Source organism: Ceratina calcarata, unplaced genomic scaffold (genome assembly GCF_001652005.2).
Source record: "Ceratina calcarata isolate Rehan_Ccalc_2016 unplaced genomic scaffold, ASM165200v1 scaffold363.2, whole genome shotgun sequence".
Classification (NCBI taxonomy): domain Eukaryota; kingdom Metazoa; phylum Arthropoda; class Insecta; order Hymenoptera; family Apidae; genus Ceratina; species Ceratina calcarata.
This window is the reverse complement of record NW_017159356.1, coordinates 449,383-461,606: the sequence shown is the minus strand read 5'-3', so window position 1 is coordinate 461,606 and position 12,224 is coordinate 449,383.

The following is a 12,224-nucleotide window of genomic DNA, read 5'->3' as shown; positions in this document are numbered from 1 at the left end:
TTAAGAGGACACTCGAACGGTCGCCGAGAAGAAGGAAGAGCGAAAAGACAGGGGAGGGTGAAAATTGGAGAGAGGGTGGAAGATCCTCCGAGCAGATAGCTAACGTCTTTGGTCAGCATTTAGTAGCGTACCGTATCGTTACATACTGGCATCGCTGTAGCTCGAAAATATTCTCGTATCAAGCTGCTTCTTCTTATTATGTTTTCGTGCACGAAAGTATTTCGTTTTATAGTCCTGAAGACTATTTAACGAACCACTATAAACGTTTGAAAAATGCTATCACCTGTAAAATTGAGATAGTCAGTTTATATTCTCCTTATTTTTGTTAAAAGCATTCTGTCTTCTTGGAATGTTTATTCCAAGAAAATCATTTCTTACGTATACATAACAATCCAATTAGTATTAACATTACAAGATTTCTTTAATGACATTCACAAACACGAAGAACGAACTTATCGATCAAGGAATCCGTCAAGACAAAGGAGGTAAATTTGTACATTCTGTTTGTGATTGGTCACACGTGCATTGGAGGTGTTGTTGGCATCGCAAGAGGGTAGCCGAAGAGGAGGAAGGAGAGGGATGGAGCATATTGCTCCGGAGTAATCCTACTTGATCGCGGTTTTCGGTTTCGTAGGTGCCCGCGCTGACACACACACAGAGCCTTGTGTACACATAGAAAATCGCGCTTCGCGTCTCACGTGTGTTCATCTTCTAGACGCGACTAATACTCGTGCGTGAGAGTCCGAAGGATTACGGCCTTTAGGAGCCGCCCTGGCCCTCGCGAGAGCGAAGCACGAGGAGTCTTTAAATACCCTCGGGATGCGATCGTCCTGGACGCCGAGAACGTGTCTTGACGACAAAAAATATAATTTCGTCTGAACACCCCGTTCCACCCAACCCTTCGCGGCCCCTGACCTTATCCTCTTCTCCCCGTCACCCCTTTCCCCACTGAATCCAGGATTAGACGAGTTTCGACGAAAGCTCGATACTCGTGGACATTGCCTCTGAAAGTTCCAAGCAGTTTCTTATGGTTCTCAATGTTACACAGTCAATACGATTTAAGATATTGAGATACAATTATAAGAAGATATTTGTTGCAGATGCATATTATTTTTATCAATTATCTTGTTCCTTAATTTAATTACCAGATTATATGTAAACTTGTTTAACACGTTAATTGTATTTTACTCGTATATGGAAAATGAAACTCAAAACGTGAATAGAATTATTATATAAACAATTATAATCTTGAATATTTACATTCCTTTTTTTAGATTTTTAGTCTTTATTGCTCTGATAACCCAAGAAGAATATTGATGTTATAATACAGACGAGAGCAATGGAATTGATGACAATATCGAAATACTTAAGAATCATTAGTCGTGTGCTATTAGAATTTAGAAATTGTTTAATTACAGACACATGGGTGAACTATTTAGCATCGATCTTCGGCTTTTAAGGGTTCGTAGGTCAGATCTACCAAGAATCCTCGGTTCCGGTAGGCCATGCGAATGATTAGTCGATTTAATCAAATAATCCCCTTTGATCGACCTTTCCCTACCTCCTTCTCATACCCCCGAATGCTCCGGCATCCTCAAAGAGAAACACTTGAACCAGAACGTTTTAATTGCGAGGCCCGCAGCAATCTCATTGTTTCCGCTTCGACTGTGAGTGTTCCGGCTTGATAGAGGTAGGGAAATCCCGAGGAAAATACTGCTTTAAAAAGAAGTTAGCGGGAAACCAAGAGGGGGATGGACAGGTTCTTTCGATCGCAGCTGAGGGTAGAAGCGTGTAGAACGCCGTGTACTTCTCCCCTTAACTGGACTACTTTTTAATCATCCAACTTTCTCTCGTTCCGAAAGACGTTTGCTCTTCCCCGTTGGTTCATTTTTAATCGATAAATTTAATGTAGGTCGTCTGACACTTTCGGCCAGCGCTTCCTCGTTCATAAATATGCAAATCGGGCCGACGTGAATTTGGAAATAGGGGATGGCGAGTGATATAGTCGCAGGCAATGAGATATAAGTGAGTAATAATGGAAGTAGAAGACTTCTTAGAATAAGTAGGACATACTTTTTAATTTCTCTTCATCAAAAGTGTGTTTCTTAATTAAATACAAAGAAATTAAATCGTTGTATACCATCTCTAAGATTTTACATAAACACAACCTCGATAGAACGTTTAAGAACTTAGTCAAGTGAACAACGAATTATTAGAATCAGCACTCGAGCGAGGTACATAATCCTAAGCATACATGATGCGATTCGTCGAAAGAAAAATGTGTACGCGAGAGGGAAGAAGGGCGAGATAGAAAAAACGGAATACGTGAATAGGAGGAATATTAATAATTATGTTAATGTCGTGATGCGGGGTTCGGAAGACGTCGTGGCGGATGGGGAGGGGTGGCCCTCGACGTCAGAATATCTCCTTAGTTCCCTGCGATGGGGCTGGCTTCACGGGGGTGGCGTGTGGGGGGTGGACCTTCGCGTATTTTTATCAATATCTCGCGAGTTGCGCCTGCGCATCGTCTATCCAGCATCCCTTCCGACGAACCCTCGAGGTCCACACGTAGAAACAGCCGAAACGGGAGAGAAGGAGATCGCCGAGCAGGGGTGGCCGAGGACAGAGACGGATTGAACGAGGTAGAAACGGGAGAAAAAGGAAAAGAGAAACGTGCAGTGGTGTGTGCCACGGCACGGCGCGGCGCGGCAGCGTGCATGCGTGACCGTTCCCCTAATGAATGTGTGCACCCCATGCGGACCGACGCGACGTCCGTGTGGTGGTTGGTCGTGTAGTGTGGGGGCGCCTAAGGACCCCCAGGACAAAATGGAACCCGCTTATACTCCGTCGCCGCTGCAAAGTGCATCCTTTTCCAGAATTCTCTTCCTTTCTTTATTTCTTTCTTCCTCTCCTCGTCCGTCCGCCTTCGCCTCGGCTCTCCGTTCCTTCCTTTCAGCCTCGTCTGAGGGGTCAGGTATTCCCTCATGCGGATGCAAAATCTACGGAGCTCCTTGAGATAATTGCTATGGTGGATACTGGTCGTATCTGAACCGTTTTCCAGACTCAATCGAAGATTCTTAAATCTTACCGAAGACAATTTCAATAATCCTCCAGTCCTTTTAAAATTATTCTATTAATAGCATAAAATAATGTTTCTCATTTCTGCCTCAGGTCGTGATTAATTAAGTTCACTCGTACCATACATTCTAAATTTGTTGTACATCTCTGAAGAAAAAATATTTCTTCTATTTTTTCTATGCCTCGATTTATTCTTTCCACTTCGATTCGGCTGGCCAAACTCGTTAATTATGAATCACTGGGCGTTATTTAGTTTTATTCGTTGCGATACGATTCCGGTTGATTTATCTGTTCGAAAGTCGCGTCTATTATTCCAGTTTTTGTGCCCGGCGAGAGCCCGAGATCTATTATTTCCCCGTGACAATCTGCCTTCTCTTCTCTCTTTTTCAACCGTTTCTCAGACCCGTTTTTTCTGCCCGCGAGACGACGACGACGCGTATGTGCTTAGAGATTTTTCAGCGGAAATAATTCACGAGTGTGTCCTTCTCTTTAAAATCAATAGCCCATAAATATTCGCGTAACCGCAGCAGCCGCGTTGCTTTCACGGATTCATCGAATTATGAGCGCGCGGTGCGAATAAATTCTGTTCCAAGCTGCGACAGATCATTTTTAGAGAATCCTAAACACGTTCATTCAGCCCTACTGTTGGAAACAACAAATAAGTTCCGTAGTTTGATAGCTGTCGACGGAATGAATGCGCGAATATCATTGAATAATTCAGAAATAATTTTAGCTGGCAAAGCGACAAGGAATTATTTTCATGCGTTTCTTTCACGGATCGCCGAGTGCCTTCATGACTCCTCGCTCCTTCCTACGATTCCTTTTAAATTCTTCTCTTCATCACAAACTTTCTTGCCCAGTCAGACGTTTACTCATGCGTGCACCGAGTCGATGAAGCCCCGCGATCACCTCCCGTCCCACTCCACGAGATCTCGTCATTTCTATCAATGGTACGACATTCGTCGCGTCGTAATGGTCATTCGCATAAGCGCGAGACTTCTTAACCCCTCTTCTTAAGATTCCTCCTCGTGCAGAGAAAAAAGAAACCGAGAGCAAGAAAGCCGCATTATTAACTGGCTTCCACCGGGCAAGAACCGCGATTCGCCGTACCTGTTCGCGGCAAACCGGCCCGCAAACACCTCCCCTAATTACCATCAACTGTCTTGATTCCCGGGAAATTGCGTTTCCTCCTGTGCGTGTACGCCCATAATTCACTTAAGTTTATTAGGCAATCTCGCAAATGATGCAAATACCTTTCTGCGAGGAACGAATAAAGAAATAGAGAAGTATCGTAAAAAGTCAGATATAATCAGACAGCTTTTTATGCAACATTGAATTTTTAGCGGAAATTCTATTGGCTATTAGCTGAGAGCTCGGATGATACTTTAATGTACTGACTGTAAATATGTATACAAGTTTCGTCCTTATCCCTTCACTCCGCATCGCAGTTCCCTTCCATTTTCAGCTGGGTGTTCTTCTTTCCGTTCGCGCAAGATAGATATTATTTTCAACGTCGTGGCACGGCCAGGGATGAGTAGCGTGAGGAGGGTGAGGTCCGGGGTAGGTTCACGGGTGTTTTGCAGCGCGAAATACCCTCCATTACACCGTGGGCGTCATATATAAGAGATTATTTTTCTTTTCTCTCGCCCGGCTGTCCCCCACCGCCACCGTCGACGACGCCCGGCGTCGCTCTTTTCTTCTCCGTGTTTACCTTTCTTTCCCTTTTCGCCGTCTTTCTCTTCCGCAGGCCACGTCGACGTGCCGGCAAGTCTCCGAAAGCGTATCAAGGGGGATGAATGTTACGCGGGAGGGGGAGTGCCGTTCAGAAACTCTCGTCCTGACTCCTCGCTTTCCTCCTCTTCCACTCTCTGCTCTGTCCTCTTTTTCTTTTTGAGAAATTACAGAAAATTAGTTCCATGACGAGGCCGCTTCGTTATCCGGCTCATCTTGTCACGGAGTGGAGAACGAGAGGAGAGATAGCGGGCAGAAACGGAAGACCGACGCGAGGCGGAGGGTGAGAGCATAAACGACAAACGAGTTCACGACTCGTTCGCGAATGTTTTAATCTCGGGGGAAACCTGAGCGGAGGGAAGAAGGCATTTTCTCTTTTTTAATGGAAGACCAGAAAGGCGGAGGGTAAAGAAGCCACATTTCTGTCTCCTCTGACTTTTAACGGATCAACTTCTCGGCTCGCTCTTATTCTTTACTTGCAGTTAGTATCAACATAAATCCGTTCAGTTGTTTTTATTATATACCAAACGAATATATGCCTAAATGAAGTAAAAAAATCTTTAATCTACGTTTAAGGAAATCATCTGATTAAAATTCATTGTGCAATCTCTGAAATAATGTCGATTTACTCATATTATTAAAAATTACAAATTGATAACTACTGGTATCTTATACTTCTCAATAGAAATCGATTTTTATAACAGTTCTCTAACATGAAATTCATTGCTATGGATTCTAACAATTATATAATAATTTATGAAACATACCCATGGCACAGTAGCGTTCGACTTGACGATCGATCCAACTGTTCCGCGAGCGATTGACACTTTATCATTCACTTCGTCTTCACTGGCTGTAACTCCGTGGCATCCGCGTTCCGAACTGATCAAATTTTTCACGTACTACCGTAAAAAGGAACTGGAACGTAGAACAGATTTTCCAAAGACTCACCGCGCGGCAGTGAGCCAGGTGAGTGACTGGCTGACTGAAAAATTTCGCTTTCCTAGCTCCTGGGGGGTACAGATGCTGGCCTATAAAAAAAGATCTCCACCCCAGAGGCACGGGTGCCCTCGAAATAAAAAAAACGGTCGTTCCCCCTCAGGAAAACCCTTGTATAAAAACCGAAGGGGGTCACTCACCTATCCGACCTGGGTAGAGTTGGGGGACCGTGATGTTCACGAAGTTTTTCGGGCTACACGCTTCGCTCTAGCATCCAGTAAAATAATTCGATCACGCTTTAAACTGTATTCCATCGATTATGCTTATATCTATTAATAGCGAGTGTAATTATCGTTATAATTATTTTATAACAATTTCGTTCTTTATTAGTAAAATAATTAACTGATATCAATGATTTATGATAGTTCTGTTCCAAGGGTATTAATTAGTTTTAAAATTAAATAAGAGAATATAAGAAGTTGATTATAGATATGAGATATCATCAACTGAGTAATGAATAAATTCAGTGCATTCATACATTAAAATGTTTACATCGCTTTAATCGAGGCAGCTTTGTCCGCGAACGCAATCGGCACGGTAAAGAGTTTTTTTTCTTCATCGTATGGGGTCCCTAGCGATTCTGTTCTACCGTCGTCGCATGGGGTACAGGGAACAGTGCCCCGAGGAGCGTGTGCCCCACATTTTTTTTTGTACCATTCTCACGGGCGCTACCCCCACAGAATTTACGAGCCGCTAGGTGGTTTCACGGAGACCCGTCATCAAACACTCGTTATTTCTGTCCATCGGGGATTACGGGATTTTCAAGACTTTTTTCCTTTTCGGGGAAAACTCCCGTATATATCCGAACGTGTATCACGATGGGATTACACGGCCGACACGACCAGAAAATGACCAGTACTCGCATAATCTAGTGGGTAAAAAATTAGTCCGACTGTGATAATCGTACTCAAAAATCAACCATTTCAGTAGCTAAAATTTCAGTAGAAAAGTTCCTATTTAATATAAAAGAAAAGTGCGAGTTGAAATCTTGCAATTTTTTCTATTGCATGTTTTAAATGCTTGACATACAATATTTGTTTATGCCTATTGACAATATGTGTATATAAATTAGATCCTTCTGTATCACAACTTATTAATTGAGAATAAAAATCCATGAATTAATTCACGGAATAAAATACGTTTAAACAATTAGTCGATGTGTGAAAAGAATTGCAGGCTTTATATAGAAAATTCTATTTCCGAAGTGAGCTAGACTCATATTTCTGCTGGTTCGTGAAAGAAAGAGCCTTTTGAAAGAAAACGGTCGGTTCGATGAGCTGATCGAACTGCAGGCACACATACACGTTCGAGTACGTTCACGCGGTGGCACCCGATCGGTTTCGGGAAAATTTTTTTGCGCAAATAACGGCGTGTTCCATTGACGAGGAGCGTGAAAAAATAGGAAACATCTGTCGGTCCTCGATGTCTATCGAACGGTTCGAACGGTTTCAACGACCATATTTTCATCGATAGAGGAAAAAGTGTTTAACGCGTTGAAAGTAATTAATCATTCGAATATTTACGAAAAAGAAAATACTCATCATAATGCAATTATTATAAGCAACTATGTGAATAAACGTTACTCTATAAAATTAAGTTAACTCATACGTTAATTACAGTGCTTAAAATAATTGACAAAAGAACAGATAATATAAAAATTGAAACCATTACTATTATTATTATGAAAATAGTAGGAGTGAATTATCAAATGTTACGATGAAGAACTCATTTACATTTAAAACCCCTTTAAATCATCTTTTATTCATACGCTCTTACATTTATCTGTCCATGCATAAAGCAATATACCACTAAACAAATGGTTATCATGGTAGAGGCGATAACAGGAATATCATATATGATATCGGGAACGATGCTATCTCGTGGAAATGAACAATTTTCATGATCGAAACGACGCGGCGGGCGCGCGCTGTGTGGCGTGTGAAAAAAAAGAGGAAAAAACTATTAGTTCCGGTCCGCGAGGGGGTGTGCGTAGGGTGCTTTTTTTATGCACGTAGAGAGCTAGTCACGAAGAAGGAAAAGAGAGAGAGAGAGAGAGATATGCTCCCTTGGCAAGGTTCTCCACCCTCGGCGGCGACTCGTGTTGCCTTCCACGCTCATTTCATAAATTCTAATTTATCGTCCGAAGAAAATTGGATCCGACTAATCCCGACGATCGATGCCTGGGTACGCGTCCGCGTATCCTGAACGAGAGAGGCACACGTCGATGCGAATGATGCACATGCCTCGCCTGTGTCGGAGAGGCCACCTGGATGGAACAAGACGATCCATTGTTTTCCCCCGTCACGATTAATTTCGAGTGGAATTAAGAAAGATTCACTTAGCTCTTCCTAAGGGTGAACTACAAGTGTCTTTCTATTATGTATAATCTGTTCATATCAGGGAAATACATTTATTGTTGTATTAGAGTATGCAGGTATACAACGTTCAATTATCATGCTACAGTATTGCTTTCATAAGATATACTATATTGCTTTCATAAAACATTAATACTTGATTAAGTTAAACTTTTTCTGTGCTTCAATAGTTAAAATAGAATATCCTTCCATCGACAGTTAATAATTTCTTTCTTTACGATTACGTCCTGAAAAATCTTACGACGAGGTGGACTGTGTTAATGCCAGATACCTGTTCAAATATCATAATTCACGTCGACCTGATTATTTCGTCGGAGCGCGAGAAACCCTTTTCCAACCAGCGTGACGGGGGTTGAAGATATTTAGGTAACGCGTGTCCTTCGATTAGCCGCTATCTACCCTCTCTTCCTGCGTCTACCAACGCTTTTTTTTTCTTCCGCTCTTTTTTTGTCTCATGCCGAGACACAGCCGCCTGTTTTTCTGCGCCGGCCAATTTTCGGGTGTGCAAACACAGTCCATTGTAGTGGCGCACGCGCTCTTGCCTCCCCTTTCCCTGTCCCTCTTCAACCCCTTTCCCTGTCTCCCCAGAGCCACCCCGATAGATGTACACCATCCCGTACCCCCTCGCCCTCCCCTTTTTCTGCTCACACTCCGTCGAATTTAAATATGCAAAACGACTTTTTTCTCCGCCACCGCGGCTCCTTCCCTTGTTTGGTCCACCGCGCCCACATAATTACCGGGTGGCAGGAAAATAACCGGCAAAAAACGACGGAGACGAGAGCCGCGAATCTCGGTTGACTGAAAAAAAAACGTGATCCAAAAAAAAGGCGATATCGCAATTAGACTGGTTACAAGGGGTGCGCAGTATCCCACAGCGTGGCGAAAGGGGTGGTGCGCCGCCACTGTAAACTCCCCATTATGCTCGCGCGCGACTAATAGACACTGAATGTACTAGCACAGTTTCCTTTTTTTTTTACTACTAATTGTTCATTATAGACTTCTGTTTTATAAATATTATTAATGTAATTCTACTAACTGGTTAATGTAATAATTCTGTACGCGTGATTTGATGACACGAATCAAGAGATAAAATATTTGAGAAATTGTTTTATTAGTATGAAGGATTTAGCGTAATTGTTATATTTATGCAAATCACACTTAAGTTTACATATACACATTACATTTCACTTATACATTGTAGAAATTGAAAGTTGCTTTCAGAAAGCATAGACTGGGACAATGACGGTCTTAAAACGAATCAAAATCTCTTCATAATGAATAATGAAAATTGATGCCCGTTCGTAAAATGCAAACCCGTTTCGAAGTCGATAGGACCGATTTATGCGTACATAGACTTGGCCCGAAGGATCGCAGCAATCGTAAAGACACTCGAATTGGATGTTTTTTATTGGCCCGTTTAATGGCTTGTCGCGCGATTACTCTCGAGGAGACGCAATTCGTATCGGTGAAGATACGAATTTCAAGTGCCCTCGGCTGGGTCCGTGCGAGGAATTAATGTACAGGGTGTGCCGCGTGGACGGATTAGTCTCATCATTATTCCACGGAGCGGAACCGCGCCGCGGTAAGAAGAGGAGGTGGCGTTGGAAGATTAACGAGCAACGAGGCAGCCCTTATGAGCCAGCTCGACGCCTCGAAAGTCGCGAGACGAAGGTAACAAGCCACGGAAGAAAAAAGAACAGAAAGAAAAAAAAGAGAATCAGATGAATCACGAGAAGTTACTGGATATCGCAATTAAACAGGCCGCCAACCCTACAAATTGGGGGTTGCATTTTTTTAGAACCTTCGGCCGGGGGTTGCTCGAGCCCTTAAAAACATCCAGAACCGGTCCTGAACAAGGGGTTGGAGGGGTAAGCACCGAATGGAGGGAAACTCGCGGCACGGAAAAAAATCCATAGGGTCCCCGAGGTTTCTCTCTCTGTTCATCTCTCGTTCCGTTTCTCTCGTCCTTTCGGATTTAGAGTTCAAGCGAAAAAAAGAGAAGGAGCCTCGTTCGAACTGGTAGTGTGAAAGTCGGTCGAGGGGCAGAGGAGGGTTTAAAGCGCACGACGAAAGAAAATTCTGCAAGGGTGGTACTGATGGCGGTGGCGGTCGCGCTAAAGGCAAAACAACGGCCGAACGACATCCTTGGCTGCCTTCGAAAACATGGCCGCGGTCTACCGAGTGCCCGAAAGACGAGAATTGCATGCATTTCTAATTTAAACCGAATAAATATGCTATGATGAAATCAGAATAAAATTANNTTCCAACTTTGCGCATGCACACCGAATACCAGAAAGTTTTCTTTGGGTTACTGCTGATTACCATAAGAGTATAAGTATAATAAATTATTATTCGCGACGTGAGTCTATTAATCGCGAGAAAAATTGATTAAACGTACTCGTTGATAGAAAGGAAGTTAAATTTAGGGAATATAGAAAGTCTTTATCAGAGGCCAAACTCGAGATGTTTATATAATGTATTTTATTAACTTTCGGGTTCTCTACAGTTTCATCTTGAAGTAACAATGTCTATAAATAGATAATATAGCGCAATCATCTTAAAATATTAATCATAAATGTTATACTTAAATATAAATACATTGAAAAACAAAAATTCTTTCTACGCACGGTAACACGTATCCTATTTCTTGAATACGCGTGCGAACTTATAAACGTAAAACATATATTATGACATTATTAAAAAGAGAAAAAAGAAAGACCTTCTATTGGAAATAAAATACATTTACATAAAAACACACATATGGAATAAGAATTTCGACTTTCGTTTCCATTCGTCGACAGACAAATGCAAATATTCGTGTATACATATAAAAGGAAATTGTACCTTCAGTCACACGTAGGTATTCCTTAAATCGTAGATTTAATTCCTTTCTTCTCTATATTTTCTGACAGTTTCCACGAGACGTTCGCGTTCTCTATTATCATACATGAAATTTTATTCACGGAATCTGTGCGCATTCACGCCCGTTCATCTTACAACAAACCTCGATTGTTAACGCGTTTTGTAAAAAAATTCCCTTAACTATGCCAGTAACATTTCGTTTAGTTAAATCTTTCACTCCCCCGCAGCTAATAAAAAGATGAAACATCGATTGATCGTTCCCCGAGTGAATTATTGGAAGATTGTTTATATGGAAGCTGAAGAAGATTAGAAGATGTTCGTTTTATTTGAATAATTAGTAAGAGAATTGATTTTGGTATACTCAATTTCAGTTGTCGAAGCACAAATAGATCGATTTATTATTAAGAGGTAGATGAGGGAAGACTGAACGATCAATCGAGGCAAAGGCAATTAAACGTCCTTACAACAAACAATTTACAAAAGTACAAGAAACGCTTCGCAGGAAAATAGTTTGTCGTCAGTCTGTCTCGCAAAATCGTATCAAAAGGTATACATCGTACGCGTTTGCATAGAATCGTTTTGAGTTGCTCGCCACTAGCTCACTTCTCACGTGGCTTCTCACGTGGTCACGTCTGACTCCAAAGTATAAAGAGTGTAGAGTGTTAAATATTAAAAGTAACTCAAACTTGCCCATTTCTTTACCGTTTCAAGAAAGGGTTAATTTTTTGGGGGATATAATTTAACATACAAATACAGAGATTCTTAAACTAAATCGTAGTTCTTCGCTTGGTACCGTTTCCAAAAACTTTGAAAACGCTGCCAACCCAGGTCTCACCGCGTGCAGGTGACTACATTCGAGACCCGGACAGTGGACAATCCCCATTTCCTTCTAACTTCGATATTTAACGAGTTACATATGATTATTTGGCATTTTATTGATGTTGACAAAATCCGACCATCCCAGCGTCGAAACGGCGAGCTTTTGGCAAAAAATTTCGTTCTTCCTCAATAACTCCTAAACCCTTGGAGATACGGGAAAATTGCATCAGACCTTTTTTGTAGAGGACGACGAGATCTACAATTTCCATATAAAAACTTTTCGCTAGCATTAATAGTTTACGAGTTATTGACGAAAAACGAAAAAACAGTTTTTTGCAAATTACTCGTTAACTATTGACG